At 40.4% G+C, this 27,214-nt stretch overlaps 1 long non-coding RNA gene across 1 annotated transcript; it reads right to left on the reverse strand.

The window, feature by feature from the left end:
• Positions 1-2,452: 2,452 nt before the first annotated feature.
• Positions 2,453-20,353, reverse strand: LOC148190209 (uncharacterized). Its single transcript, XR_015778904.1, has 2 exons — positions 20,138-20,353; positions 2,453-8,175 (listed from the first exon to the last, which is right to left on the reverse strand). It is a non-coding gene; the product is annotated as an uncharacterized LOC148190209 (long non-coding RNA).
• Between the last annotated feature and the right edge of the window lie 6,861 nt (positions 20,354-27,214).

A 27,214-nucleotide genomic window follows, 5' to 3' on the forward strand; every position in this document is an offset into this window, starting at 1 on the left:
CCTTTGTCACTGAATCTGTTCATAACTTTTATGGACAGAATTTCTAGGCGCAGTCAGGGTGTTGAGGGGGTCCGGTTTGGTGACCTCAGGATTGGGTCTCTGCTCTTTGCAGATGATGTGGTCCTGTTGGCTTCATCGGGCCATGACCTTCAGCTGTCACTGGATCGGTTCGCAGTCGAGTGTGAAGCGGCTGGGATGAGAATCAGCACCTCCAAATCTGAGACCATGGTTCTCAGCCGGAAAAGGGTGGCGTGCCCCCTCCAGATCGGGGACGAAGTCCTGCCCCAAGTGGAGGAGTATAAGTACCTCGGGGTCTTGTTCACGAGTGAGGGAAGGATAGAACGGAAGATCGACAGGCGGATCAGTGCGGCGTCTGCAGTAATGCGGACTCTGCACCGGTCTGTCGTGGTGAAGAGGGAGCTGAGCCAAAAGGCAAAGCTCTCGATTTACCGGTCGATCTTCGTTCCTACCCTCACCTATGGTCACGAGCTTTGGGTAGTGACCGAAAGAACAAGATCGCGGGTACAAGCGGTCGAAATGAGTTTCCTCCGTAGGGTGGCTGGGCTCTCCCTTAGCCCAGAGAGAAGCTCGGTCATCCGGGAGGAGCTCGGAGTAGAGCCGCTGCTCCTGCGCGTTGAGAAGAGCCAGATGAGGTGGCTCGGGCATCTAATTAGGATGCCTCCAGGACGCCTCCCTGGTGAGGTGTTCAGGGCATGTCCCACTGGTAGGAGGCCCTGGGGAAGACCCAGGACACGCTGGAGAGACTACGTCTCACAGCTGGCCTGGGAACGCCTCGGGGTCCCCCGGAAGGAGCTGGACGAAGTGGCCGGGGAGAGGGAAGTCTGGGTTTCCCTGCTTAGGCTGCTGCCCCCGCGACCCGACCCCTGATAAGCGGAAGAAAATGGATGGATGGATGGATAGCCTTGCATATTTTCGGTCAGTTTATCAATATGCTAAAATTTTGGTGTTTTTGGTCATTTTTGCAAATTTCTATGTTATGGTGTGTTTTAGAAGGCTATTCTAGGCAGTTTCTAGTTGTTTTTGGGACATGTCAAATTTTGACATATTTTGCCATAAATAAATTTTTCAAATATGGGAGGCGTGACGGTGGGATTGAGGTCTTCGAAGTATTCCTTTCACCGATCCACAACGTCCCGAGTCAAGGTCAGCAGCGCACCATCCCCACCATGCACAGTGTTGACAGAGCACTGCTTCCCCCTCCTGAGACTCCGGATGATGGTCTAGAACCTCTTCGAAGCCGTCCGGAAGTCGTTTTCCATGGCCTCACCAAACTCCTCCTATTCCGCTGTTTTTGCCTCGGCGACCACTGTAGCTGCACTCCGCTTGGCCTGCCGGTACCTGTCTGCTGCCTCCGGAGTCCCACAGGCCAAGAGGGCCCGGTAGAACTCCTTCTTCAGCTTGACAGCATCCCTCACCGGCAGTGTCCACCAACACTTAGGGTGTGGGGGGGGGGGCATTCCTCCTGATCACGCCCCTCTAGGTCGCTGCCAACATGAGTGTTGAAGTCCCCCAGCAGAACGAGGGAATCCCCAGAAGGAGCACTCTGCAGCACCCCTTCTAAGGACTCAGAAAAGGGTGAATACTCTGAGCTGCTGTTTGGACCACAGGCACAAACAACGGTCAGGATCTTTCTATGCTATTGTGTGCTAAAGAAGTCTGTTCTAGTTTCCAGCTGTTTTTGGGACATGTCAAATTTCGACATTTTTTTGCCATACTATAGCCTTGCATTTTTTGGTTGTTTTTTCAACATGCCAAATTATGGTATTTTTGGCCATTTTTGCAACTTTCTATGCTGTGGTGTGTTTTAGCAGGTTATTCTAGGCGGTTTCTAGCTGTATTTGGAACATGTCAAATTTTGACATTTTTTGCCATACTATAGCCTTGCATTTTTCGGTCAGTTTTTCGACATTCCAAATTTTGGTGGGTTGTGTTATTTTTGCAACTTTCTATGCTATGGTGTGTTTTATATGGCTATTCTAGACAGTTTCCAGCTGTTTTTGGGACATGTCAAATTTTGACATTTTTTGCCATACTATAGCCTTGCATTTGCTGTCATTTTTTCGACATGCCAAATTTTGGTGTTTTTGGTCATTTTTGCAAATTTCTATGCGATGGTGTGTTTTATAAGGCTATAATAAATGGGTTCCAGCTGTTTTTGGGACATGTCAAATTTCCACTTTTTTTGCCATACTATAGCCTTGCATTTGCTGTCATTTTTTCGACATGCCAAATTTTGGGGGATCCAGGGCAGCTTTGGGAGTACCTTTGGTACTACCCTTCCTTGTTTCTTTGTGAGTTTTTATTCACTTTTGGTCAAAACCAGGCAGCAAACAGAAAGAAACCTGTTTCTTTTTTTGTCTTGTTTCTTTTCTTGTCTTTTTTAGCCACTCGCCAGATTCTCAGAAGGATGAAATGCAAACACTTAAGGATGGTTGAAAAAGGTTAAAACTACTCGAGGCAGGCTTTATTCAAAGATAAAAAATTCAAAAGCAACAGTTACCTCGTTCCCTTTTACAGGAGCTACATGTACCGTATAACACAAGGTCTAAGCGAGATTAAGCAGAAAACCTAGAAGAACCAGCACAATGGTTTGCTGTTCCTCTTTATCTGGAGGTCTGTCACGTCATCACTCACTCCACTCTCTGTTTCTCCTCATTGGCTGGCCTTGGGGTCATGGACACATGTCATGTTTAAGTAGAAACTTCCTCTTCCTGCATGGGGTGTCATGTAAGGGTAGAAGCTTCCTTCTCTTGCTGCACGAGAGTTTCCAGATCCTCCTCATGAAGTTTCCTGTGACTGTTTGCTCAGACGGCTGCTGCTGCTGGTTCATAAGCATGTTAAACATGCTCATTAGCCAGGGTGTGGCTGTTTGCATGTTAATGAAGGGGTTCATTTCCCTCGGGGGGAATGAGCAGCTGGGTTAGGATCTGGGTGCAAGTTTCCATCCTTGGCTGGTCTCCCAACAATGGTACATGGTATACTATGAAGTGTCTCTACCAGCTATGACATTTTGTTTTCAGCCAGTTTTTCGTCATATCAAATTTGCCATTTTTCAACATACAGTACTATGTCGTGTTCAGCCATTTTTTTCGCATCCTATATTATGTGGTTTGGGGTCTTTTTTTCAACGTGCTATACCATGAGGTGTCTCTAAAAGCTATAATATGCAGTTTTCAGCCATTTTTTTTTACATGAAAAAATTTGAGATTTTTCCGCATATTATATATAGTATGTCGTTTTCAGCCATTTTTTTTCAATATGCTATTTTACAATGTTTTGGGCCTTTTTTTCAACATGGTATACTATGAAGTGTCTCTACAAGATATAATACTTCGTTTTCGGCCTTTGCCGTTTTTTGACATACTATACCATGTCATTTCATAGTATTGCATGTCATCCAAAATCATGAAGAGAGTTATAATATAATATGTTGTGCTAAATCACAAAAAAACGTCAAAGTTACAGTATGTTGTTCAACATCATGAAAAAATGTCATAATATAATATGTTGTCAAAAGCCATGATAAAATTTCATATAATAATATGTTGTCCAAAATCATGAAAAAAAAGCTAAAATAGTGAAGTCAAAAAAAGATTAAGTTTAGTCTGTCAAATGAAGGCAAAGTATGTTGAAAAATGGTCAAAAAAGTCACAATACAGTATGTTGAAAAAGTCATAGAATACAACATAAAAAACTGCCAACAAAAAAAAGGAATAATAGGATTGCATATTGAAAAAATGCCAAACAAGGTCATATAATAGTATGTTAAAAAACTAAAAAAAAAAAAAAAAAAAGACAAAAAGTAAAAAGTAAAATGCACAGTATGTCAAAAAGTCATGTTGAAAAAAAGTAACAATATATCATGTTGAAAGAACAGCCCAAAAACACCACAGTAAAAGATGTGGGGAAAAAAAGTCGTAATAAAGTATCTGGGAAAAAATTCATAGTGTACTGAAAAAAAAGTTAAAGTATGCTGAAAAAGTAAAAAAATCCTGCCAAAAAATGATAGTACAGCATGTTTAAAGTCAAAGTAAAACATATAGGGAAAAATAAGTTATAATATAGTATGTCGAAAAAAGTCATGGTGTAGCATGTCAAAAAAACTTCCAAAAAGTAGAGGATGTGCACCAAAAAAATCAAAAATTAAAAATATATATACATATATAAAAGTGTTAAAATAACATGTGAAAGATGCCACACTGCCTGGGCTGAGATATAAATAAGATGAGCTATCACTACCATCTATTTTTCATGACTTTTTAAGTGTATCGTATCCATTTTAAAAATAAATCACTTTCATTTCCCTTACACTCTTCATCCTTCCTCCTAATTGATCTTTCTGTTTCTTCTCCTTCGTCTCTCTTTGCAAACTTAGATATTCTGTTTGAAGGTGGGACTTACTCCAGGAGCTGGAAACTGACTCACATGTTCTCCATCATTGACTGACTTCAAACACTGGGAAGATCACTCGGCTACTTGTATGAACGATCAATTCGGTTTCCTCTGTGCTCGACTGCTCCTAATGACTTTTACAAACAAGTGTGCAGCAGAAACAAGAGAAACAGAGACTCTTTTTGATATCAGAGGATGAACAGGTGTGCAGACAGCCCCCAAAACTTTAATCAGTCTTCCTTTGTTGTCAAGTAGCATGCTGTGTTGACAGAGCTGTTTGGACACCAACCTGCATGACCGCTTTACAAGCTGCCTGCCAAGCTGCTGCAGGTTATGGAGCTCTCTGTGGCAGGAAGTTTAGCCCTGTAGCTATCGCTGATATCAGTCACCTTGGTGGGAGCAATTATACCTGTGGCTCAGTTCTGACTTGCCTGCAAGGACTGCGTTTTGATATGCATGAAAACCTGTGAACATCTTCGAGAGACCTGACAATAGGCCCCTCGTTTTTCCACTGTTTTGATGTCAGAACCAGCAGAAGATTTAATCTCTTTTCAGTGCTAGATTTATTGTGGAGCTATCTCACACCTTTTCATTACCTTTCTTTAGTTTGTTTTAGAGATTTGGGGTTTTCTAAGAAACTCAAAATAGTCTTTTTGTTGGTAGTAATCTGTTTGCAAGGTTGCCAGGAAAACTTGTCTGCTTTGATTTCATGCTATTCTTTGTAGCATGTTTTGTGGTATCATAGCACACAGGAGACAGATTTGTTTACATACAACTTGAAGCACAAGTCAGTGCATCATCCCATCTACGCTCCCTCTTTTCTTTCCTTTTAAAGTCCTGCTAAGCCTTTTGGTAGAGCACATTTTGAGTCACTATATCTCTACTACTGATTGTGATGATATTGATGTGATCATACTAAAAAATGTAATTACATGCATTGCAAAACCACTATCATACATCTGTAACTTATCATTTCAAACTGGTACATTTCCACATAAGATGGAAATAGCAAAAGTTGTTCCTCTGTACAAAGCTGGCAACAAACATTTGTTTGCAAACTACAGACTTGTCTCACTACTTCCACAATTCTCTAAGATTCTTGAAAAACTTTTTAATAGCAGATTAGAAAAATGTATAGATAAATATCATCTACTCACTGACGGCCAGTATGGATTTAGGGAAAGAAGGTCAACATCACCTGCAGTACGAGATTCAATTGAACACGTCACAAACGCCATCTATCAAAAAGCATATGTAACAGGATTATTCATTGATTTAAAAAAAGCATTTGGCACCATATATCACAAAATATTAATTAAAAAAACTTGAATTATATGGAATCAGGGGGGTAGTTCTGGACTGAGTTAGCAGCTATTTGGATGACAGAAAACAATATGTCCAGCTAGGAGATAGCTGCTCATCATGTTTGGACATTGTTTGTGGAGTCCCCCAGGGGTCAGTGTTGGGCCCCAAACTGTTTATTTTATACATTAATGACATATGTAATGTTTCAGATGTTTTAAAACCTGTTTTGTTTGCCAATGACACAAATATATTTTGTTCCGGTCATGATCTGAATTAAGTACTTTCACTGGTTAACTCAGAAATGAGTAAATTAAAATCATGGTTCAATATAAATAAACTATCATTAAATCGGAGCAAAACAAAAATAATGCTATTCGGGAATGGCAGAAAAATTACACAAACAAAGGTTCAAATTGATGGGGTGGACACTGACAGGGTAACAGAAACCAAATTTCTAGGAGTAATAATGGATGAAAATCTTATTTGGAAACCTCACATAAAACATCTACAATCCAAGGTCTCAAAAACAATTGCAGTATTAAATAAAGCAAAACAAGTTTCACCATATTTAACCTACTGTGCTGAGGTTTGGGGTAACACTATCAAGAGCTCTCTACAATCTCTATTCATTCTTCAAAAAAGAGCAGTTAGGGTAATTAACAGAGTAGGTTATAGGGATCAAACACAATCATTGTTTCTTCAATCAGAATTGTTAAAGTTTACTGATCAAACTGAATATCAAGCAGCACAAATCAAAGCAAAGAATATTCAACTACCAGGAAATATTCAGGGCATGTTCAGTCAAATATAATTTAAGGGGATTGTTTTATTTTGAAAATGTAAAAGTAAGAATTCTCTTTTTTCTCCTCTTATCATTATTTTTTCTTGGTCAGGACATTAACAGGTTAAGCCATGCTAGCAGCATATCAAAGGATAACAGTGTTGGTCAGTCTTTCCAACACTTGAAATATCTCAACATTTTAAGGCTGGATTGCCATGAAATTGTGTACAGAGAGTCATCGCACTGACTTTTCATCGTTCATCACCATGAGGTTGACATTTGTGGTTTTAAATGAAATGTTTCTGCAACTGTTGGATGGATTGGAGACACATTCATGTCCCCCTCAGGAGGAATTTTATTATCTCTGGTAAACTCTGGCCTCTTAGGGCCCTGATATGGTCGGCCGTTGGTCAATGTCAGACCGTTGCTGAGCATCTGTTGCTAATGTTTTGACAATGTGTCCTACACCACTGGCAATAATCGGTCCTTGTCCCCTTTTAGTTTTTGGTTGTTTCAGCATGTCCAATGGGTGGCACAGCCCGCTGGTTAAAGAAAATTTGCTGATTGGCAGTTCAGCTCGGTACATGAGAAGAGAAACGGAAGCGAGGAAATCATACAAATAGCTAATGTAAAAAGGGCTTGAAACTCAAACAAACTTGTTACATTAGGTAAGATCGTTTTAGTTGACACTGAGCTCTTTGGCAGCTCTTTTAGTATAATTCCTTTTGTTTGGGGTGACTGTGGCATAGTAGGTAGAGTGGGTCATCCACTAATCAGAAGATCCTTGGTTCAAAGATCGGTAGTTCGAGCCCTTCTCTGCATGTCAAAGTATCAGTGAGCAAGATACAAATTATTCCAAATGGCTTTGCCATCGGTATGTGACTGCATTTAAAACAGAGTAGCAGATGGCACCTTGTACGGTAGCCTCGACCACCAGTGTGTGAATGGGTGAATGTGGCTATGTAGCGCAAGAGTGATGTGAGTGGTCAAAAGTCTAGAAAGCCGCTACCAAAGCAAGTCCATCTAAGTCTCTTCTTTCAAAATTGGGTTGTGTTGTTAATGTGCTAACTGGCTAAGTAACATTTTGAATCCATCCTGTTGGTCTTCTGGTTTCCCTTTTTGAGGAATACAGACAACCGTCTTGAGGTGGTATAAAGAGTTTATAGAAGGTAGAAGGTAGATTTATTAGGAAATTACAATTTGTTACAATTTGTCCTTGATCCTGCTACATCTTTGGAGTTGAAGGATGAGTTGATTAAAATCACCAGCTACTCTGAAAATTCCATCTGGATGCTTGGGTATGTTGCTGCTGGTGGCATCATACAGTTCCTGCAGAGCATTTTTTGAATTTGAAGTCTTGTGTCCTTTTGGCTCCCAACAAGGTCCACCAATCTAGTGCAACAGCTTTTTTCTCTGCAACCGGACATTAGCCAGAAGAAGGCTTGGTGGAAGAACAGCTTTAGGTCCAAGTTGGGTCAGCTTCACCCTGATACCGGCTCTCCTCTCTCTTGGTATGGCACTCTCAATTTTGTTTCTCCTCTCTGGTCTGACTGGCCACTTGGCATATGCCATTGGTGGGGATCCTCTCCCCCCTCACAACTTTCCCTGATATTGATAAGAGCTTCTCTATCGTTGAAAAGACGCTTCAGCAGAAGGGGTCATGAAGTCGAAAAAAACTGAAAAATAAAGCAAAAAAGTAGCAAGGATTTGAGGGGCTACTGACTTCTGCATCTACATGCGCTGCTGTCGTCCTTTCTCTCTCCAGTATCCCTCTCATGCAGGTGCAGAATGTATGTACTTGTTGGCTGTTGGTTGGAGTCTTTGCAGTGTGTTCAAGTGCAACTTTTTGGCCAAGACACAGGTAATTTTGGGTGATGCAACAGTCTGCTTTCGTTGCCAGTAGCTCTTTGATGTTGGTTTTGTGTGTCTGGGCCTTTAGCCTCGGTCTTGCTTCTTCATTTCTTTCTTTTTGCCCCTCTGTCTTTGTTTTATTTTCACTCTCTCCGTCCACTCTTCTCTCTGCTCATAAATCCCCCCCCCCCTCTGTTAGCTCTCCTCCCCTTGCTAACACTTAGTCACATTGCTCATTCCCTCTCTTACTCCTTTCCCCCCTCACTTATCATTGCTCACACACTCTCCTTCTACCTGTCTCTTCTGTCTTTCTTTATCTCTCCCTCCCTCTCTTCCTCTTCATTTTAACATCTAGCTGCTACATTCATGTTTCGGGCCTCTCTGAGACCATCCGCCTCTCGCTCTCTCCCTCCACTGTTATCCATCATCCTCTATTGGTCTATTCATCACATAGCCAGGACGCTATTGGTTCATTCATCAACCAGCCAGGAGCCCTGCAGCTGCAGACAGCAACCAGCACACAGGCCCAGGAATGCACAGGCTCAGAGTTCGGTCCCTAATATTGCACGGCACTTGAAGCTGTGCAGTAAGTATCATGGTAAATTTTCCCAGAGGTTAACACTCCCGTGACCAAGCCTATTATAAAGTACTTAATATTTTGAAACAATAGTCTGATAAAGAAAGGAACTGTGAAACTCCTGTAGTTGTGATACTGCAGAACCTGTTTACATGAGTCCATGTATGAAACATGGCTGATGAGTTTGTCAGACAGAGAGAACCTTCCATACATGAAGCCAACACAACTGTGAGTGCAACACTGGGTGGTGTGAATTTATCTCTATTTACAACATGGTCGCCAAAATTACTTGTGATCAGCTGCCAAGCATCTGTTTAAATCATATCTCTGAATACCTCAAACATGTGTTGCCTTTAAATCCAGCTAGTGAGCATGATTTTTTTTACACAGAGTGGAAAACAATATGCGTTTGAGTGGTTTAGGCCACTGCAGCTGGGTATTACTGTCTGACAAAATACATATTTTATACCCGCTTTCCAAGTTGAAACTCAATCTCTTGACTCAAAGAAAGACAGCAGGTAGAAATGACAGATGTCCATGAACATTGTGAATGACATAAGAAAAATACAAATATCCTATGTTATTGCATATGAAAATTTTAAATAATGGAAAATAATATAAGGGAGACAGGGGATGGTTTTGGGGTTGAAATAATACCACTTTTCACCAAGAAGGGGTGGCCTAAGAGTCATGAGATCAATTTCAAATGTGACCACTTCCTTCCCGACCTTGCATGTAAAATTTCATAGCTGTATGAAGAAGTGTGCAGATTTTACAGTTAAAACTCTGATTTGCAGGTATGAAAGGAATTATGTTGAAGTAAGAACTATGACACTTGTATTAGAATATTGAGTAGAGTTTTGGTATAATGTCAGGTATTTTATATTTGCTAATTTCAAACCACCATGCTGCTACAGCTAAATAAACAAGACTAGATTAAAACTTGGTATATGGCTAGACTGTGTACAGTGGTTCCCAACCTTTTCCTTCAGGGACTGCTTTACTATCATTGAAACTGAAGACGTCAGTTGCACCACCTGACAATGATAGGAAATATGCTAAGTTATTTTAAAAAGTAAATATGCTACCAGTGACCCATATATATATATATATATATATATATATATATATATATATGGGTAAGACAGTATGACATATGCATGTATATGTATATCATGTATCATGTTTGTAATTTAAAGGTCAGTGGCAGCATCTTTTTTTGTTCTTTATATACCATCTGACAAAGTTGTGGTGTGGTCTAATCTCATTTTTCATCCTTCATTCGTATTAGATGGGTTTCCATTAAGCCTAAAAGTGTGCTAATTGTAATTGTTGATATAGAAAATGCACAATGGAAACATGTCAATTAAAAAAACAACAACTCCTATTTATTGCAAAAAAGTTTTTACACTCACATGAAGTGATATTTCATGCAATTCGAACAAGCGATTTCACTAAACTGCAATGGAAACACTTTTCCTCGAGACTGAGTAGTTTGAAACATTGTTATTTGTAGGAGACAAATAAGAGCACTTTGTATCAAATGCTAGAGCTCTAACATGCAAAAATCAGGGAGTTACAATTGGTGAGACAAAAAGTGTCATTTTGACTGTTACAACCATCCCTGGTCTCCCTAACTGATAACAAAAGGTTTTGATTTTTGAGCTCTGAAAACCATCAAATCACCTACACAGTCACTATTGTGACACGGAGAGAAAGGCAGACCTCTGAATGAGGCACGGCTGCATTCCTCTGGTTACACATAAATGTTTGCACGTGCTGAGACCAAAAACATAAAACACACACATATCCTGGCATAGACACAGTGGTTTAGGGCCTTTTCGAGGCTACACACACACACCTCTTCAAGCATGCACACTTACACAAACACACACACACATATGCATAAACACACCGAGATACACACACACACAAGAACAGAAACTGTTAGAGGATGTGGACAGGGTTCGTAACAAGCTGTGACCCGACCCAGTTTCTCATGCTACACACACATGAACAGAATGTAAACTACTCTCAAATCTCCAGGTGATGTTAATTAAAGTATGAACATTTTTAAGGATCTATTAACACCACCGCTCTCAGAGGACGCAGCTGTCTCTGACAAACTGGCTCATTTACCAGTCGCTGTCCTCTCCTCGTTCTCACTAGCTAAACCTTCTGCCCCCCAATAGCACGAGCGAAACACTGACAGAGAAATACACACACGTACACATACACACGCACACAAGTCACTCTGTAAATTGGATTTCAACATTATCATCACCACCAGCTGAAAAGTTTCTATCCTCCACATGACCTCATTTTGATGATTTTTAATATTTACCTTCAGTTAAAGTTGATCGTCCCTTAAGTGCACGAGAATTCTTTAACACCCAGGTTTATTAAACCTTTCCATAACAATCAGATATTTTAAATGTGTGGATGTAAAGCTCAACACTGTCATTTTTCTAGTAAGAGGCACACATTTTTTTTCTACAACGACAAGTGATATCTTTCTGTGATTACCAAATGGGGCCATAACTGTCAACTCCACTGATGAAATGTTAATATTTCTCAAGTTTCAACTTTTAGTGGGGTCTTTTAGCTTAAAGGGTCCGTTTATATGAAAGAAAGTTCTCATTTATGTGACATGTCTGGTGTATGGGGATGTAGAACTACAAATTCTGGTGCTTTTGATTGTATCACATGATCTTCCTCAGCAGATGGAGTCATTCTGTTTTATTTCAGCCCTTTTTTTTTTTTTTTAGATTTTTTGTTCATGTTGGCTTCAACCTGTTAGCTCCATCTGCTGAGTAAGCTCAGGTAATGTGATTTAAAGCTGCAAAACAGCCATTTAATGGATATCATAGTGTTTTGTTTTAATCAAATGCTGTATCCAAGGACAAAAATGAGCCAGAAGAAAATGTCTGCAAACTACAGATTCGTAGTTCCCTGCCATTTTTCCAACAGCTCAATATTCTGAAGCCCAATCGGTCCCAAAAAATGTCCCATTGGATAGAAAGCTATTTCTCCAACATCCCATTATCCCAAAAACAAACACCCCTTGCTTCTAAGTTCCATTTCTCTGAAAATACACACTTCCAGTGCAGTTTCTTTCAGTTTCGCTATGATGTTTGAGCCCCCCATCCTGGTTGTTTTTACCGACCTTTGCAGGATTTCTCTGTGGCGTTTAAGCCACTGATGCTGTTTTTGTTGTTGTTGTTTTTTGTTTGAGGCACCAATCCTGGTTGTTTTTATCGACCCGTTCCTGTGTTTTACAGCAGTGTATGAGCCACTAAACCATCACAGAGTTTCTACCATCTGAGCCACCAAATCTAAGTAGTTTTCACCGACCCAGCGCTGCCCGACTTCCCATCTAAATGCGTTCCAGTGCATCTGCTCGGGAATACATGCATGCCTGCAGGAAACTCATGTTTGTTTGGCTAGCCTGTGAACATCAGAAACATGAACAGAGGGTCTATATGAGCTACCACAGCACCAGACAACCCTGTTAAAGCACGTTTTACAACACAAACACTACATAAAATTAAAAATTGACAAACAGGTAATTATGCATACCATTCACTGTGTGCAGTGCCAAATTGCTGCGACAGCAATTCGACCGACTTGGTCTACATGGATGTTGCCCGAGTTTCCAATTTTGAGCACCAACTTAAATGGCCGTTCCATTGCACTTTTCCAAGTCAGAGGTAATTTTTTCCAGAGTTCCCAGTACAATGGAATACAGCGGAATTTTCCTAACCCTTACCAAGTGGGGTTTGCACCTTAACATAACTACATGTTAACCACAGTGTGGTTTAATACATTTGCAGAAATATGCAAAGCCACATTTGTTATGGCGATTGGGTCTTAGATTAACTAATAAAATAAAACCAAAACCCGTCTCTGTGATATTTGCTACCATTCTGTTCATGAAATATTAAGTTGATAACTCATTCAATTGAAAGTAACATTTAGAAATTTGTCAGCCACATCTCTTTCTAGAAACATAGTTTAGAGAATCCCCAGATCTTGCTGTGAACACTTCTTGTGCTGAAGAAACACTCCCTGTGAAAATTGTTGAATGTGTTTTTTGGGGTGCTGTCAGCAATAAAAACTTTAATGAGCAGCAACATTTCTTTCCAAAACAGTGTCCCTTGTTGCTTGAGATAATCCACATTGGGGAAGAGGCAGAAAGCTCAGAGAGGAATATCAAAAACAAAAACTACCTACGTGGCAGGAAACTGTGGGGAGCTGAGCCTTTAACACGTGTCAAACACACTGTCTTATATGATTAATTGGTTGAATATTCTGAATCTGGTGACATATCGGGGTCAGTACTTTCTTTTGACACTTGGACAGAGTACAGAGTTTGTCTGTGCTCTCTCCTGCACTGTTACTCCATAATGAGTGAATATGATGGCATGTCTGTTCCTATACAGCAGCCCATATATCAGCCTGTGACCACACAGCCTCCAGTGGTGCAACAGGGCACAGCTGAGAGTCTGGTGCCAACGATAACAAGGGCCTCCTTCAGTGCCATGCACTCTCCTGCAGCGCCGCACCTGTCGCTATGCGTGTGCATGTATGTGTGTGGAAAGCATATAACTGAAAAGACATGTGGTGCTCATACACATTCCTTCTGCCCCGCTCATGAATCACTCTGCCCCCACCTCTGCAGCCACCAGCCCAGGGTCTGTGGAGAGCGAGGAGGAGAGATGGGAGGGCGATGAGGAGAAGTTCAGGAGGTAGAAGTATGTCGAGTAAATGTTTTATGGATGTATGTACAGTATGTGCGCTATCTGCTCATCTGGGAGTAGGTTCCCTGCTTTGATACAAGGTATGGAAATCATTGCACAGAGTGTATCAGAGGAAATGTTTATCAGCGCAGAATAAAGAAGGAACAATCTAGAGGGCTTAATAAAGAAGTAGATGTATAAATACTCACATACATATCTGCTGCACATTCTCATCCCAAGTTGTCACATATTGCAGTAGACTTCTGCATCCAGATATCTAGCTATTTACGTTCTGGGATGCTGCTACTGTGAAGTCAACCCAAGCACATGGTGGGACAACGCTGCACACTGTTATGAGTTGAAGGGATTTGGCTTTAACTCGGGGCAACCCTTTATGTGATTAGGCTTCACGCAAGCGTCACCAATTGTTAAAGTACGTTCATTATTATCAAAAATAATTATTATTTATGTTACATAATGTGACTTAATTTATATTAAATCAACTTGTGGGACTCCATTCCCGAAAGGGAAAATGACAGCCGATCAGTAAGATCAGTCTCATAAAACAACACTAAACTATCAATTTGGAACACTGATTAATAATTAAATTAATAATCATAACCAAAATGATTTGTTTTTACTTTACTGTCAGAAATAATTCTGAAATGTGTCTTGGGTTGCAGGACATCAAGTGTTTCACATAAATACACATAAATTCAAAAATATAAATAACACTTAAACAAAATCATAAAATAAATGCTACAAATCACCACAGACAGTGATCAAGGGACATTTAAGCAGCAGCAGGATAAATTTTGCCAGTGCAGTCCAGACACTGGTGGAGGTTTATGACTGAAGATGGTGGCTGATACGGCAGATGAGGCTGATGAATCTGTGAAGCAGTGATGAGGAGGTGGAGGGTATGCATGGCTGCAGCATGTAAGAGGCAGAACAGGCAGAAAAAGAAGCAGTCTACTGGCAGCCCTGGACAGTGACAGCTAGAGACAGTGAGTTAACATGCGCAAGAGGAGGGAATGGTAATGTAAGAGAGAAAAATTACAGGTATAAGCAGGTATAAGAAACTAAAATTTCTCTATAGGTACATGTTATAGCTACATGTGTGAGCGCGTGTATCCATGTTTCTGCAGCTAATCTCACAAACTACTGGATCCATCAGCCTTATATATTCTGTTTGCATTTATGACTGTATGTTGAAGGCTCTCTCGTGGTTGTGGTGATTCACAATTGCTGAAAAATCTACTTTATTGACTGCTTTATACCCTCATTAGCTGCTGACTTCTCAATCTTCTTAACTGGTCGGCAGGGGCCATATGTCCTCAACGTAGCAGAAGCAGAAAGCAAAAGGCCTTTCTGGTAATCGGCTCAGTTGAAAACAAAAAACATTACCATCTGGTGCAGGCCAAATCTTCGCCTTTGTTGTAGATCCACAACTGACATCTATAGATAAGTTTAGTTTTTTGAAGTATCTGCAATTTAATTCCATAGCCGTAATGTTGTGATCCAAGAAAGTAAGGCACAGTACGAGAGGAATTACTCCCCGATGTCATGTTATCTTCACTGCAACTTTGACTGTAAGGAAGCTGAAAGGGATAATTCTACCGTGCACAGATGTGCTGCATGCATAGTCTAGAGTAGCTGCAATCATCTCCCGATGCCCAATGCAGAGCTGCACTTCACTGAGTGCACTATTTTAGTTAATCAAGCATCAATGAAAAAGCAGCCTTAACCAACCACAGCAGCTGTAGTTGATTCAGCTGGAAATCATATTTGTTATTTTCTAAAAGTAGTTAAGAAAAAAGTACAATATTTAGAAAGAAAAGTAGAACGTGGTATGAGAAGAGAGGCTCAAGTTAAGTACAAAGTTATCAAATTTCAGTTAGGTACAGTAGGGTTACTTAAATGAAGGTATTTGTAACCTTTCAGCACTGCTGTAGATAACAGCTGGCTGTGACGCTGCCTGAACAGGTATGAAAGGCTGGTAGCATGTTGATATGCAAACTGTTATATTTCTTCAACAATTAACATCCTTTATCCCTCCATTGTAGGTCGCCTTAAGGTTGTTAAAATCATAGTATTCCATTCTATCTGACAGTAACGTATTGTGTATCAGATTTACTCCGTCGTGACAGTGTTCAGGGAAACTTCACTGATGCTCCGTCCTTTCATGAGATTTATTGCTGAAATTAAAATATATACAACAATGGCAGCCTTATCCTTTCAACTATCTGCAGAAACTCTTAATGAAACTCATCCAAGATTGTGCAACTCACTCTGGAAAAACCCTGACACTGGCTGTCTCTCGTCCACTCACACTCTCCCAGCGGGGGCCCGACATGCCCCTGGACATAATGTCAAATTCCACATGGCTGAGCTACCTGGCCGGGCTATTATTGGACCACATGCCTGACAGGACTGCAGGAGCACGGAGACAAACAGCAACTGTGGAGGTGATATGAGAGGGGCTGGAGTAAGAAAGAGGAACTGGAAGCTCTTTTGAAACTATAGAAAACTACAGCTGACCAATGAAATGAGCAAGTAAAGGGAACACAAAAGAGTAAATTAAGGTTTCATATCAACAGGCTGGTGGTAAAGTAGAAATTCAAAGCTTTATATTTCTCCTTACACATGATTAAACTTTCACCAAATGTTGTCAGTTTCAAAACAGCAGCGCAGGAAGCCTATATTAAAAAAAAGGCAAATGCACATGCTTCATACAGTAACCCATTGTTTCCTTTGTAAATATATAATCTTATATCAGCTCGCTGTCCTTGTCTCTCTCTCTCTCACCGTTTATTAGATCACAAATGATTGAAGAATTAGCGAGCTAATATTAACCTCCCTAATGTCCCTCTGCCTCGCTCTTAGCTGCTGTGGACCGCTTCCCCAGGAGGAAAGCGGACAGCAGCCTGGGAGACAGACCTTAGGACAGTGGCTGTAGTGACATGAGTTAGGCCAATACAAAGCACCGGGTGTCGTAGCAGGCCGGTGACAAGCAGCAGTGCCAGGTCGAACCTGTGTAAAGGCAGCAACAGAACACCTGCTGATGAGGCGGGGCTGTCTGATTTTTTGTTTAGAGACTCTTGCTGATGTTAGGTACATAATCATGAACTTTTAGCTCCAGCTATGAGTCTTTAGCTCCAGATAGCAGAAGGCTAAACAGTTTCTTTACTTCTCTGAAAGGCTTACAGATATATTACCACATTTTATTCTGTTTACTGTCAGACTCTCTTTTAAACGCTGTTTTTGAGTGATCCATCTGCCGCCAATGCTGGAACAGCAAATTTCTTTGCAGCAATTTTTTTTACTTTCACCAAAGGGTCACGCACATCTAAATTTGTACAGCAAACAGAAACACTGTCTTTCTAACAAACAGCTATCCAAACATTTAATTCAGCCCAAATGAAATGATTGGACAGGCATATTATAGGCCTGAGACAACAGATATTTATCTTTTCCAGAGCATTTCATTTATTGATTTTTTACTAGATGTAGAGGGAGGTTTAGCAAATAGGACAAAAAATGCTTCCAAATCAACTTGTCTACTTTAGCTTTAAGTTTTCTTTTTTATGTGTAGCAGATTGTTTTAGTGTTTCCTCATCACAGATATCAAAAGGTTGCCCAAGTATCTGATGATATTTTTTTTCATACATCATGTAGCAGAAAACATTGAATTCTCATGGCAGGTTAGGTATTTCTAAACATACAATCATTTACAATTAACACCACCACAATCATTTCATATCCCACAAAGAGAGTATTTTCATTAAAGCCCAATTTATGCACTTTGAAAAATGTTTTTACTGGACACACAGTTAATTTTTTCTGTGCTTCACATGTCCAGAAAAATGAGAATTTGAGATGCAGTTTAGGACGAGTGGAAGATAAAATACTGCCAGAGGAGCATGAGATCATCACTGAATCAGCAAAGCTATGATCCATAATAACCACACATTACAGCCAGACGCTGTTGTGTTTGGAGAAAAATGTGACGAGCCAACGCTCTCGTTTCCGCAGGGCAGCCTCTTCTCACAGAGACGCTCATATATTTGTAACCTCTTCTTTGCGCTCAGGCCCCCCCAGGCCTCCTCTCCCTCCTCCTCATCAGCCTCCCAGGTCAAGGATCTAGTGTATGTAAAAGATGGATAAAACGTTTTCGTGGGAGGGAGAGTCAAACGGTTTGTCAGAGAGGTCGGCTGAGGAGGAGAAGAGAGGAGGAGAGGAGGGAAGGCTGTTACGGCCAAACACAACAGATGTTCGGCTGTGGAGGTTTGGTTTCAGCTGCAGCGGGGTGTGAAACAGAAAGATCGCAGTGTGATTTACACTCAGCACTCCTCTCCTCCTCCTCTTTAATTCCTCTTTTCCTTGCGTCTCCGCTTTTCTTCCCTTTGCTTTTTCCTCTTCATCCTCCTCTCCTTTCCTCCCCTTCCTCCTGCTTTCCTCTCATCTCCTTTTCTCTCCTTTTTCCTTTCCTCGTCTTCCTCATCTTATACTCTCCTTTCCTTTTATATTTTCCTTCCCTTCCCTTCTCTCGCCATCCTCGTCTCCTTTCTTCCCCTTCCTCATCTTTTCTTTCATCTCCTTATCCTCCTCTCTTCTTCATGCAAAAATTAGAAGACAGTCTGTATTTCCTGTACTCTCATTTGTGGTGCAGAATCTCCTGTCTGCACATTATTATATTTCTGGAAAGTAACTCGGCTTCAAACATCTTGTTTATCGGTTTTGAGCAACAACAACCAGAGAGAAAGTTTGAGACCGTTTATCATTGAATTGAGGGCTTAAGTTATTTCGGGTTCAGTCTGGGGAAATGATTTGTGTTGAGATAGACAGAAATGCTCCCTCCGCCTGCAGCTAGCAAATGGAAATCATTATGTGTGATTGGAGGGTTTGGCTGCTGGAGAAAAGGCCTGACTGTCTCAGTGACTGACAATCTGGACTACCCACTGGCTCTCAGATGGAATTTGTGATAAAGCAATCGGCCCTGGGGATTAAAAACGCCTCTGTATCAACCTGGATCGCTGTGATGTTTCAGTATTGTGTTTGGCAGAGATTTATCTGTATTTATCCCCAAAACAGCGATGCCTTGAGTTAGCGCCGGAGCTTCCCATCGCGCAGACAGTAACGTCTCCATGCCAGAGTCAGATAAGGTCTGAAAACAGGATAATTAGCTCAGACCTGTTGTTTTCTTGTCATGCTTTCCAAGCAGCCCCGCTCCTGACCTATACTTTCTCTCGTTCTCCTCCATCAGCCTAATCTCTGTTTCCCCTCGTTTCTCGTCTCCTCACCCCTCCTCCCCCCTCTCTCCACTTTGATGTTCCTTGTCAGCATCACTCCTCCCAACCTCCTCCACCCCAACACCAGACACCCTGTTATCCCAGATTACAGGGTGGAGGAGGGAAGCAGCCACACAAAACAATCATTTCTCCATTTCTGTTGATACATGACAAGTCACATTCACGTGTTTTTATGTACCAGGGTTCCCATACATTTTCATGGACAAAATTTCAAAACTTTTCCATGACTTTTCAAGGACCCATGATATATTATTTTCTCTTTTTTGAGGCATTTTTTAAAAATAAAATAGATTCAAATTTAATTTAAACATAATCTCAGTTAGCACGCATACATTTAGGGGATGCATGGAGAAAATGCAGACAGGTACATGATAGTAAAGAACACCTCACAAATCAACACATACGGCAGCTACGTTGCACTGACACATAAGGGAAAATGAATTTGCCATTATCTGACATTACATGTGAGGTTATCCACGAGGATTACTGTAACAATTTCATTACACACACTAAAATCCCATTAATTTTCAAAACCTTCACTGATTTTTACTAATGTCATGACTTTTCCAACGAGAGTTCTGTCTGTTAAAAATATCCATCTTAGAGATTTAAAAGTGCTGTTTGTGACTCTAGAAAAAGAAAATTGATTGTTAAGTTTCAATTCCAGGTCGTCATTTAACCACATTTTGGGTTTGTAGTTCGGTCGGACTACAAACCCAAAGCATCAGTGCGTCAGTGCACCTTTAATACATTAACATCTATTTCAAGGTGTTGTTTTTCTCTCGATTATCCATCACACACTCTGAGAGCGCTTCAGGCTCTACTGAAGAAATAGTTCCTTCATCCGCGGTGATGAATAAAGTGGATGATCTGAGCTGGTGGTGTACACACCTGTCAGCGGTGAGTTATTATTTTAGGGTGAAAATGTTACACAGGGTGAGATTCAGTAGCAAGTGGGACAGGAAATGGAGCATTAAAAAGTTGACTCTCTGCCTCTGAATGTCATTAATAGATTTCGATTCACGTAAGAATGTTGATTCTCGTTTTTAACGAATCAGAATCGATTAAAAAATCATAAACATTATTCTTAACCCCTTTAAAATTTTTAGCATTTAGAAAAGTCTTAATAATTTTGAGACCATTTGTCGGATCGCCTTACCTTTTTCGCCAGTGAAAGCTGCCGGCTGTGCCGCTCAGAGGGATGTCTCCGATGCATCGTAGCTCTTTAAGAAGCCTCGGTATCCGGCCTGGGAATACACGTGTTTTTACGGGACCTTCTTCAATAAAAACATAATGATAGATCCGATATTGCGTGTCTTCCGTCCATATTTTATCCAAATTTCGATGATAAAAGTACATTAGTGTCGATGCTAAACGCCATGTTGCTTTCCCATGGTTCCTTTGGAGAGAGGTCAGAGGTTTGTTTTGGTCATGTCAACCAATCGGAAGACGACCCAACGCTATGTATCCGCCTACGTATGCGATACGTCATCTTGAGCAAACTGCACTGTGATTGGTCTAATCCTGCTGTATCTATCGCTCTGTGTTATTGGTAGCCCCTCGTGCATTAGCGTCATCTCTGGTAGCCCCTATACTGCTACTACTACTACTACTACTACTACTACTACTACTACTAATAATAATAATAATAATAACAATAATAATGAGACAAGGGTAAATCAGGAGACAGTGTAACAAGCAGCAGGGCCTCATATGGATGTAAACTCTCTGAAGTGTCAGGAGTGTGAGGTGGCCCTCTGCATCTTCACAAATAGGAGCCTTTTGCAGAATGGCACAGATAACAGCATGCATAAACAACTGCAAACCGTGATGGGACTTTTTTTGGAATAATGTGTCCACTTTTTGAATTATAATAATTATAATTAATTAATAATTACAATGTTTATTTTTTCAATTGGGAGAGGTTTTCTACAACAAAAAAGCTTGTACATAATAAAACCTCCATAATTTCATACACACTTTGCTTTCATAACATAATATGCCATTGGCAAAACAGACCTGAGTAGATCCTGAAATTGCACCTCCTATATTTTGAATCGAAAATCGATTTTAAATCGGAAATAGTTTTAAATCGATTCTGAATTGAATCATGACCCTAAGAATCAAAATTGAAAAAAATAATGATACTGAAAGATTCACAACCCTAGTCATTAACTTATATGAATTGTCTTAACTTCATTAGGGAGGCTTTCTCTCTGATTTTGCATTTGCATGATTTTCATTTACTCTTATTCTACATTTTTCCTAATTTTGTTTTTGTGCTGGTTGTGTTATTTTTTTGTCCCAAGTCATAGCTTTGAGTTTAGAGTCCTAACTAAGTCAGAATGCACTCTTGACCAAATGTAAAGCTATTTTACCAAAATTACAATAATAAGTTAAATTATCAATAAACACAACTGCTTTTTATAATTTGTATTTGTTACAGTAAAAGAAAGTTTGTTTAAACAAGCATGATCGGATGTAATCATAAGTGCTGACATTGAACTTTTACAGCAAACAGCACTATTAAGCATAACACTTTTTTTGGTATATTTCTGTTCTATTTTGTTGTCCTATCTGTTCTATGATCCTTTTTGGAAAAAATGTTTATAACTTTCTCATCCAAAAGACATATTCTGTAAGACTATTCTTCCTTAAAAAAAGATTCATATGTTCTTGCATGCTTTATATCTTTATGAAATAATTACGATTAGCCGATTAAGCAGATGAAGGGAAATTAACTAATTTGTGGCACACTTACTTTTTAATCTTTGAGCTTGAGGGGAGATATGAGGTATTCTCAAGTCAAAAGGCAAAAAGGCAAAAGTACAAGTGAAGTCATGAGTCACTGGTGTTAAGGGCTAAATCCAGTTGCAAGTCTTTTTTTTAGATTTTGTCAAGTTGAGTCCAAAGTCATCAAATTTGGAACTCCAGTCCAAACTTTTGTCTTTTCTGACAATTATAAAAATATATATATCATACTTATCCTTTAACTACAAAAAAAACTAAACAGCTGCAAATCAAAAGTTATAAAAGATTAGTGTTGTTGTCAGCTATAAAAGATGCTTGCCGATAAACACGTCTTATTTGGATTTTTCCTGAGAAATATCAGATAATATAGCTGCAAAGAGGCTAAATTATCTGTCCCCAACATGCAGGTGCATCAGTCAAAAATGATTTAATAGATATCAAATAGTAGACAAAAAGACACATTAGACATAAGTTAAAGCCAAACAAAATACAACCCAAACATATGATCTATGCATTGTGAGCAGATGCAGCTAAATGGCTTTCAACTTAAAAGGGACAATGTTTGAAATAATGTTATAGTTACTGAAAAGCTCTGAAGTGTTTTTCACATTTAGCCTCCCCCACTCAGGCTTTTTGTTAATGAAATTCCTCAGAAACCCTTGTTCTCTAAATCCCCTTGTAATAATGCAAAGACCTGTAAAAGAACAAGTGAGATTTCTTCAGCAGCTCGACTGCTACCATGGAGCTTTATCCCCCTAAAACCCCACAAAAATCTCCTTATCTTAAAGCAGCCCCCACCCCACCTCGTCTACCTCGTCCACTCCACCCCAACACCCTAATCTTGACCCCAGCGCGCTCTGCTCCACCTGCCCCCCCCCATCCTCCTCCTGTCAGAATAACAAATGCACCACCATCCTGAAACCCAGCATGCCGCCGGGCCGTGATGGATGTGCACATCACAGCCGCAGTTTACAAAGCCTCTACGAATACAGTGCAGCCACCCCAGATCCTGTCAGCCGAGTCCCCGCGCTGCAGCCCTGAACGCTGCACACAGAGGGGCTCCATGCTAGTAACAACTCTTAAAACCTGATAGTAGAGATGGTGGAAAACCTCATCCATAAATGTCAGCCCCTTCTCTCTCTCCAGCCCCCACCGTTAACACCGACAGCAACTGTGGAGAGTTTGAGTTTGAGCACTTAACGGGGGTCTTACACGGGAAAACTCTGGTGTGAAATTGAAGATGAATTGTTGTCACTTAAGAATGTGCAGCAGAGAGGTGGAGAGAGTGATTGCTTATTTTTTTGTGCAATAAAATTCTTTTTTTCCCCCAACCTTCTGTAATGGCATTATTCATTCCTCCAGCAACTGGCCGTTAAACTGTAAATCAAACAGGAATCCCAAGGCAGTCAGACGTATCCCTCAAACAACAAAGCCTCCATCAATAACCCCTCACCTCTGCACGAACTAACAGAATATTACATTGACTATCTATTTCATCCCATTCCTAACTCTTCACAACGCAGAGCGGTGCACCCGGACAGAAACCTGAGCTCTGCCACGATATTGCAACTGCCAGGACAGGAGTTGTGTTTGTATAACTGTGTGTGTGCGTGTGTGCGTGTGAGTGTGTTTGTGTGTGTGCAGAGTAGGAAGTGGTGGATTGAGGAACAGCGTCAGACCCTAAGCTCCAAGATCAGCCACCTGTGTGTTATCAAGGGCAGCCTGAAAATCCCTGCTGCCCTGCATCTGCCCTCTTTGACTCCACAGGGGCTGATTACCCAGAGCCTCGATGGGAGGGAGGTTCTTGAAAAGTCTGGAATAAAAATTTACAGTTGTTTTTAAGTAACTGGTTGCATAACTATATAAAAAACTGGCTTGTTAAAAAAATGAACTTTCTAATATAAAATTAATCTTGTCCCCTCGTGGTTCACATGCCTTTATGAACCAGTTAATTTGCACTTACAGTTTACATCTACGTCTGTGAAAACATGGATGCTTCACACACAACTTCCCCTAGCAGCACAGATCTATACGATAAGTACAGTTTCAAGATTAGTGTCATCAAGTCAGTAACTTACCAAAGGTCTCCTCTTCTGTTTCTGAGATATGGTGTTGAGTAATGGACAGTGTCACAGTAAAGCTGACCTTTGATCTTTTGGATATAAAATGTCATAATTTTATCATTTTATCCTATTAGACATTTGTGTGAAAATGTATCATAATTAGTGCATGAATTCTAGAGTTTTGCCATGCTTTTTGAGGTCACAGTGACCTTGACCTTTGACCTCCGACCACAAAATTCAAAATTCTCTCACCCCCTAAAGACACAAAATAGTCAAGTCCACTCTGCACTAAACTTTGTCTCTATACACAGCTAAAACCGGGTGAGTGACTTAATATTTCACTGATGTACCAACATACACTGTCCCGTCTTTTCCCAAAACAGAAATTGGGGTTTATAAAAGGAAAAGAAAGAAACAAAGAGACACAAAGAAAGCAAACTGACTTTGCATGGGTGAGACATGGATCAGGAGAAGAAGGGTGGGGGGCCCAAAAAGACTGCTTATGTATAGGGCCCATAATTTGATGCTACGCCCCTGCTCTCTCTCTCTCACACACACACACACACCAAAAACACACAGACGCACATGTTGTTTGATCTCACATCACTGGTTTACTCCTCAACACACTCTTGCACAAAATATTGCTATAACTCTACTCTGCAAAAACACTGCAGATGATAAAATGTGATTATCTTTGCAGTCAGTCTTCTCTTGTGATCCATTTCTATTGCAGGGTGTCATTATCAAACGCAATCAAAATATTTCTCATGTGTGAATTTGATGTTCAACCTCCTCCAGGCAGCAGAGAAAATAAACCCACATCACTTCTGTTGAGGGGGAATTTCTCCCACTGCATAACTCAAACTTAAAGAAAAGCACGACGAGCAGGTGAAGACCTCAAGATGCAAATCAAGAGAATGTGAGCCGTAGCTGTAGACTATAATTTCCTCATCAGGAAGAAAGACACACTGTCACAAGAGCTGCTTCAATCCAAACCACATCTCAACAGGTAATTAGACATCTCGCTCTAACTGAACCTACATCAGGGTCTTTCTGAGGCTCGAAATGCAGGAGCCAACATGTCAACTGTGCGCTGCAGCCACAAAACCGCCTCGACACTTAATTTGGAATTTTTCACTTGCTCCCTCCGACCTGTTTTTGCAATTTACTCCTGCAGACATTTCCAAAGGGGGAACTCCATTGCCGAAACATAGGTAAACCTATCCAACAAGGGAGCCCATTCTTTTGAAGGATCACTAAATTTCTGGTGTAATTTAATTCCTGCATGCCTCCTGTCCCGTATCACGGCTGCGTGTCTCCGAGGTACAACACCACAGTAAATAATGACTGGGGGCTCCACCTCCACTTGCCAGGCTGTTATTCCTTTACAGTAAAGAAATCATAAAGGGACTGCAGTCATAAATACACATCGTCCAACAGCTCTATAAAGACTCAACAGATGGGAATTATGGCTGTGCCGAGGCGTCTGCATAAATTGGATACCATAAAGCCTTGAAATACAATGCCAATTGTTATAGTGAGGTATAACGTTATACAGGAGGATAGCTGCAACACTAGAAAGAAATGCGTTGGAGACAATAGCATTAGTGGACAAAGCTGAGGACACACTTGCTTATGAACTTACAGGCAATCCAAAAAGAGGTAGATCTTGATGAGATCTAATAGAAATAGATGCAGGCTCATTAATACTTTGGTTTAGAAAGAATGTTATAAATATATCAGCATGTCATTAAAAAATAGAGTCTAGGAAGTTTTGTTTTTATAGCCCAAAATCATAACAGTGTGTTTTAAGGCTTTATGATCGAGACATTAACCAACACACTCTATTCTAAAACTGTTGGAGTGAATTAGACTGAATGTATGGACAAAAATAGCCATGCTAGTGACCTAATAAGGTCCCACTTAGCACCAAAAGCCCTTTTCCATAAACATGTCATGACTTTGCTTGGCTCAGTTTGACTTGGTGCATCAGCAGTGTATCACGATTGACAAACACTGATGTATGACATATGACGTATAAAAGCAGTGCCCTCTTTAGCACGGTTTACTATTGCAATATGCAACAGTTGTTGGAGCCCTGCTACTTATTATAATGGATTTTCTCAGATTTTTCTGAGATGCAGTTGAAACTGATAATGTATCTCCTGTGTTCGGCAAAAGCAGCGAAGGCACTATTGACGCTGAATCTTCACTGAATTATGAGGAATCCCATCCACAGCACTGCACCCACTTGAAGGCAGTCGGTTGGGCTTTGACTCAACTCTGGAGATGGTCCAACTCAAGCACAACTCTGAACTACTTGCAATGACAATGGAAACATGCTGATGTTTAGCAGGTATAATGTTTAACCTGCACATCATCGTAGTTAAGTGTCTGAGCATGCTAACAATTGCTAATTGGCACTGAACAAGAGTACAGCTGAGGCTGATGGGAATTTGGTCATAAACTGAAGTATTACTATATATATTATATATAGTATAAAATAAAATTTTGACCTGATGATGACGCTGGATTAAAAATTAAGGGGTTACCAAAATGTTTATAACTCATCCTAAAGGAGACCTAAATGTCTGTGCCAAATTTCAAGGAGATCTGTCCAATAGATGTTGAGACATTTTACTAAAAAACACAGATGTAAACCTCATGTTGGCGCCAAAAGAAAAAGTCACAGGATCACAAAAGTCATTAGGATTCATCCTCTGAGGGATCATAAATACCTGCACAAAAATTCACAGCAATCAATCCAGCAGTTACTGATATATTTCAGTCTGGACCAAAGTGCATTTACACATTTACTGAATTCTTTATTCATTTGCTCATTTATTGTCTACTACAAATATATCACTTTATCTTTAGCACTTTTTCACAACTGCGTCATTGTAATTATTTTGCATATGATAGTAAAGAATTTGAACTTGAAAAAAGAGGTGAAGTGACCAACATTGACTCAGATTGAGCTATGTCATTCCCTTCATATAATCTACTGTATCTTTTACTAATTGGACTCACATTTAGATAATGAATATATGTCTCTGATTTCCCTCTTTAATTAGATGCAAAGGGCAGAAAAACTGCAGACGGATTTTATTGAGAAATGGTGTGGTTATCTTGGAACTATTTATTATTAACTTACAGAGAATTTACCTCTTCTGAAAGTCTCAGTGTAAGTGCAACAGACTCACTTTTGAATTTGAGTGTCGAGACGATCCAAACAAGTCCTGCATTTTGGTCTTAGTTCCACATCACATCCTCAGACCCCACCCTGGTAATTCGACACCACTTCCCCTCTTCAGGAGTGAAAGCAGGAATGAAATCTATCGTTTCCAGATCAGTGGAGGAAGGAGAGCGGGAGTGAGGGAGGGTAGCAGGAGGAATAGCGTGACCTTCTTTGATCCCCTCTG

This window comes from Plectropomus leopardus, chromosome 2 (assembly GCF_026936395.1).
Source record: "Plectropomus leopardus strain MGB_pleo_1.0 chromosome 2, ASM2693639v1, whole genome shotgun sequence".
Classification (NCBI taxonomy): domain Eukaryota; kingdom Metazoa; phylum Chordata; class Actinopteri; order Perciformes; family Serranidae; genus Plectropomus; species Plectropomus leopardus.